The sequence below is a fragment of the Halichoeres trimaculatus genome, unplaced genomic scaffold (genome assembly GCF_033239565.1).
Source record: "Halichoeres trimaculatus isolate MK-OKI-2021-1 unplaced genomic scaffold, fHalTri1.1 fHalTri1_scaffold_14, whole genome shotgun sequence".
Taxonomy (NCBI): domain Eukaryota; kingdom Metazoa; phylum Chordata; class Actinopteri; order Labriformes; family Labridae; genus Halichoeres; species Halichoeres trimaculatus.
In genome coordinates, this window is record NW_027437192.1 from 21,368,842 (window position 1) to 21,375,148 (window position 6,307).

Below are 6,307 nucleotides of genomic sequence, written 5' to 3' on the forward strand. Positions count from 1 at the left end.
TCCAGCCATGGCTTAATAACAACAATAACTGCTTGACAACAGCCTGTGGGATCTCTCTCAAGACAATTGATTCAAAAAGGCTAAAACAAAGCAAACACTCTGTGACAAATTTTGGCTTTTGGACTGATTTCGATCTGTATTTTCATTCCATCATGTGGTTACAGATTTGTGTTAGGAAGCAAATTTTCAGTTCACGTTTAAAATGACCAGATCAGCTCAAATCCAATCGTCAGGCCTGTTGATGCGACTGTTGATCAGAAATTTAAACATGTTCAATTATTGATTTATCACAAACTACAAGTGATGCAAAAATGATAACATCTGATATTTTTTATTAACACCTGAGTTCTATTAAAACCATCCTAACACTTGCTGTAAACTTCTTACCTGCTAAACATTTGCGCACCTGTATTGCAGTCCAAACGTCACAGGTTTTAACTGGCTCCTTTTCATTGGTCCGTCATCCTGCTCTGACAGCTGTTGATAAGAACATGATCTCATCTCTGCTCCAACAAAAGGCTGCTGTGTCCAAACCAGACAGCGACGTAGCTTCTTTCAGTGGACGTAAGAAGTGAGGTTTGGCTCTGCAGTAAATAGAACGTTGACTTTGGAGAACTGTTACCAAGCTTCACCAAACTAAACCGAGGCCATCCAGCTAATGTACGTGCGTCCAACCAAGGAGGGCACGTGGGTATTTTGTATTTTTAAAGCATTTCTCGTCTTCGGCATGACTTGGCTTCTTATTTACCAACTTGGATAAGAAACTACCTCAGAGCAGTGTCAGGTGCTAGCTAATATTAGCCCTAATTTATAATAATGGTAACAAAATCAAAAAAATTGTTGTGACCAAACCGATACAAGCCAATACAGTGTAAGAGCAGCTGTTCCTTCCTTGAACCTTAAGAAATGGAAAAACCAAGTAATCATGTACGGCTGGTTGGTTGCTTTAGTTGGTTACATGTAGGGGACCAAATTTTTTGTAATTGGGGCTCTCACCGTGTCTGTTGACCCTTTATTTTCAGAAACGGCACAACCCAGGACTGAAATCATGACCCAATCATCTCTCAGCAAACGTCAGAAATGAACTGCTTTCCATGTGACAGGGTTTTGGTGTTGGAGGTAATGCTGGTGTGACTGGTACATGTTGGTGGAGGTTTGTTGGAAAGATGTTTGTACAGCAATAATGTTGGTGTGTTAGCTGCAAAATGTCTGTCCTCTCAACACCAGTCCAGATATTGCTCATTTTAGGCGTGCAGTCAGATGAAATAGTTTGTTTTCATGTTTGGAACCAGTTTGCACTGGTTTGGTTCAACCAGAGAGTTCAGATATTAAGGTTAGAGCCATTCCACGTGATCAGATACCTGCATATCTCTGCCGTGTCAACCCAATACTGCAATAAGACCATGTGTTCTCATCTCCACTTCTCCTGTAATAACCAGACTCCACGCCGTTTTTGTTAAGGGTATAAGATGACAACTTACAAAGGGAAAACACACATTTAAACACACTCTACAACTTAACAGAGCATTGTAAATGTCAATGAAAGGTACAGAATATGATGTGTGGCGAATGACGCCAGTCTGTCGTAACCTTAACTGAAAACATCCAGCGTGTTCATACTTGTTTTTATGTGTGCCTTTTGTCGGATCTCTCTCTTCTCCATCTGGTTTGTGAGTCTTTCAAAAGAAAGATTTGACAAAAATCTTGTGCGCCACATAAAATAAATTTTCCATTTTTTAATTATCATGCAACCTTGCGTGTAGATGCTGCATAGAACGATCAGTATTTGTGTTTTGCACTTTCCAAGCAGTCTCACATAAAAAAAACTCGCCCACATGAGGGCTGAAAGTAAAAAGAAATAACTGACGAGGTATTTTATGCTATCAATAGGAATTATAAGGAATAATATGACTTTGAAGAGCTTTTCTAAAAAGGTTGATATATCTATATATATTCATGAAGTACCTCATAAGCCTGATATATGCTGCATTGACTTTTTTTTCCTTAGTGTACTTCAAAATGTCCAATAAAATTTTAATTTCCCCTTTTTTGGGAGGTTTGAATGTCACTACAGGCTGTGCACACGCCACAACCCGTAAATATGATCGACTTCTGTCGTAACACATGAGTTTGTTACACCTTGTGGCCAAATGAAAATGTGTCATTTATGCAATTTTTACACAAATCTCATCAGAGTCACTCTCAGTTGTAGCTTCATCATATTTCTGTGCTCTGTCTTTTACTTTTTTTGTGCATTCTCTGTGTCTGTGTAGCCAAAAATATCGGGTTTAGTTGAAGAAGAAGCCTCCTGCCAGGCTCTGTGGTATAAAACACGACTGTTGACTCAGGTATTGTCGTGAAAGGGCTGTATCTGCTTTACTGCGTCCCGCCCCACCCCTCCTCCCCCTGCACCTTTGTCTTAATATAGCCTTAGATCTACATGTGAGGTCCCTATTTGGCCTTAAAAGTTGAACAAATTATGCACTACAATTTCACAGACTTGACAGAAAAAAGCTCCATTTCTGATTCAGACACATTTTGAAGCGTTGCCATGTTATCTACCTCCTATGAATGTAGGGGCTGTCCTGGAATTGTAGTCCACTGCAAAACTGAAAGGAAAGAAGACAATCATCTGTAGACTCTTGAAAATGTTAAATATCTCCCTCTTCATCCGTACATAGAGCTGATTCCAGGGCACTCCGTCTTTTTCCTCATTGGCCATTTTCATTTTCACTCTTGTTTTTTTTTTTATCACAAGCCATGACGGAGAAGCAAAGTGACCAAAGTCTCTTTACGAAGGCAGCCCAGCACAGCCGCGTGAATTCAAACCTCCCTTCATTTGTATCATTTTGAGCTCAGCTCTGAGCTCTTGTTTATATACTTCTCTTTCTCTTTTTCTCTCTTCTTCTTCTCTCTTCTCCCTTTATTTAAACCACGACATGCCAAAACTGAATTTGCTGTCATTCCTGTTCTGGTGAGGGTCTTTTTGTTGCTCATTTATAATTTGTTCACATCCACTGCTAAGCTCCTTGTTCTTGTTGTTGTAAAGTTGTAAGCTTTGATTTCTATTTTTCATTTCCTGATTTTTTTTTTGTTAACAACTATACTTACAGAACACAAGATATGCTGTAAACCCTGTTAGGACATAATGTGAATACGTATCACTTAATATAGTTCACTCTTTGGCTTGACTGTAAGTTGCGTTAATTAATAAAAATGTTGAAAAACTTTCTGTGTTGACTCTGTTTTATACCTTTCAGTGTCCACTTGGTTTTTCTTATTCTGGTACTTTAAACTCAACTCAACTCTATTTATAAAGCACTTAGAAACAACCGCAGCTGAAACAAAGTGCTGTACATAAAAAGTGTCTTTCATGAGTAAACTGCTTCCAAATGAAGCTTTAAAGACCTGTCGCTGAGGTTCAGAAGATTGGAGTCAAATGTTCTTAAAATTCTGTGAGTAAAAGGCAGAAAATAGGGAGAAAATAATCAATTCACATCAGTATTTGGATACTTTTGTTTTACAATTTTTAAATCAGAAGCTTTTGTTCAAAAAACTTTTGTTCCCAAAATTTACATCCTTCATTTTAGTCTTTGTTTACAAGTTTAGTAAAAAGTATATATAGGGTTAGGGTTAGGGCTAACCCTAAACCGAAACTTAACCCTAACCCTAACCCTGCCCTAACCCTCACCCTACCCTAACCCTAACCTAACCCTAACCCTGCCCTAACCCTAACCCTAACCCTAACCTAACCTAACCTCTAACCCTAACCCTAACCCTAACCCTAACCCTACCCTAACCCTAACCCTAACCCTAAATAAAAGTTACCACTTTTCTCCAGTAGAGGGTGTTTTTCTTTGACTATCTACTAATGTGATTCCAGATCCACCAAATTAATCCTAAAAACTGTAGATAACAAGTATAAGTCTGTAGACATCATCATTCAACTTTTTCACATTGTTAGTGTTAAAGAGGCAGATTAAAAACTGCAAAAATCAGAAATACCAAAGAATCCCAGTTCAAATTGGATCAACACCCAACGACCGTCAAAGAATCAAATCAAGAGAAAAGCATATCATCCATGCCCAATAAAAAAGGTTTGCATTGATCACACTTTTTGAGTTCTGATTCTGATACGATACCTGGACTTTGGTACTGACCAATCTAATGTTATACCAGGATTTATTTAAGATTCTCTTCCTTAATATGAGGATGACACTGAGATTCATGTTTGGGCAGCTTCTTCAGGCTATTCCACTGAATAAAGAGCATTTTTATCATAGAAAATGTAAATTTTAGTAAATAAAACAGTTATGTTTCTTCACCTGTGTGTCTGAAAAGGTGTTTTGAAGGTTGCTGTATGGGGAAAACTGACTAAATCTACTGGCAGTTTTCAGGCAGGCTCAACACTTTACCCCTAACTGTGCAAATTTATGTACAATTAAGTGTTAGCCTTGATATCTTAATGGATCAATCAATCAATATCTATATAGCACCAAATAAAAAAATATTATCTCAAGATGCTTTTTCTGAATATAAGCAGGTCTGACAGTTGACAAGTCAAAACCAGTGAAGAACTTTGAGCTCATCTTAACCCACCATGAGTAGAGACCTCTGCAGCATTTAGTAACTTAAAGCAGCAGAGACAAACTCCTTTTAATAGACAGAAACCTCCAGCAGAACCAGTCCCATGTTAGACAGACAGACTGTCCGGACCGTGTTGGGGTTGAAAATAGGGATAGAGAGCAAAGGACAGAGTTTTAGAATTGACATTGTTGTTGTAGCTGCTATGATGACTGTTAGTCATCATAGCAGCTAGATTCTAGCAGATCCACAGCATCAGGTCATCACAAGGTTGTAAAATACATTGCAGTTAACTCAAACTAATAAAAACTAGAAAAGAAAACAAAAACGATAAGTAAACTAAAACTGTATCTTGTGTTCACAAAACTAACTGAAACAAACCAAAATTGAAGACAAAATGTCCTTAGTTATAGTTTTTGACAATATTAATAGCCTTTAGGATTTAAATTAATCCGACACATTTTCCCAACCAATTTTACGACAGTTTTCGGCAGTTGTCAGCGCCACACAGCACCATCATAGCAGCGTATAGGGACAAACTTGTTTACTGCACTGACTGGCTGTGCGCTGTGCTGTGACGAAACGTAGTGGAGCAATGAATCAGAGCATCTGTAACAGTTTAATTGTTACAGAGTCCAAGTTTTTATTTATTGAAGCTCATATTATATTGATTTTTTTTATAATTTCTGCTAATATTGTTTTTATGTAATTTATGTCAACATTATTTTATATGACTGATGCTTATATTTTTTATACTAAGTTTATATTATTTTTTTGTGTTGAAGGCAGCAGCCAACAGTTCAGTATCAGCATTGACTGAGCAGAGAGCACTATGTTGGACTGGAAAATAAACAGTATGACAAAATATTTACTCTGACCTTTTTTGAATCCTGCACCTGGTGAATAAGGTATGAAAAAACTAAAACTAAACTAAAACTAAGCCTTATTGCAAAAATCAAAACTAAATAAAAACTAGAATGCCCGCTCTAAACTAATTAAAACTAAACTGTAATGGAAAATAAAATGTCAAAACTAACTAAAACTAAACTATAATGACAAATACAAAACTATTATAACCTTGGGTCATCTACGACATCAATCCAGAGGAACCTTTTAGACAAGAGAGCTCAGGGCTCCCAGAAAGAGCAATTGTCAGTAACTTCAATGAGACATTACGATTTAAAGTTAGACAAATAGAAGAGAGAGGAACGGTCCCCTGACAGTCTAAGTGTACAGCAGCACATCTAAGACCTGGTCCAGGTGAGAGCCAGGTCTGACTATCAGCTCTTTCAAAAATGAAACTCACAGAAGTAGAGAAGGTGTCTGCCTCTTGAAGTCTGTCTGGTGGATATTTCCAAAGGAGAGGAGCCTGATAACCCGGGACTCGACCTCCCATACTACTTTCAGAGACTCTATGTGAGATAAGCAGATCTGCATGCTGGGAGCTTTTTTAAGATATAATGCTGGGCTACCATTAGGAGCTTTGTTTGCTTTACAAAGATAAAATGGAGAAACAAGCTACACAGGCTGTAACCCTTCTTAAAACATATTTCTTTCTGCGGTAAGAATAGACACCTCAACAAGGGGCCTAACAGGTTTCTCTTGCACCCTCAGGTTGACACTCCAGGACCTGCAGTCTTTCTGCACTTTGTATTTGCTTCATTTTTCTACATCTACTGATGCTACTGCTTGGTTTATTTCATAATTTAAACCCTGCACTATC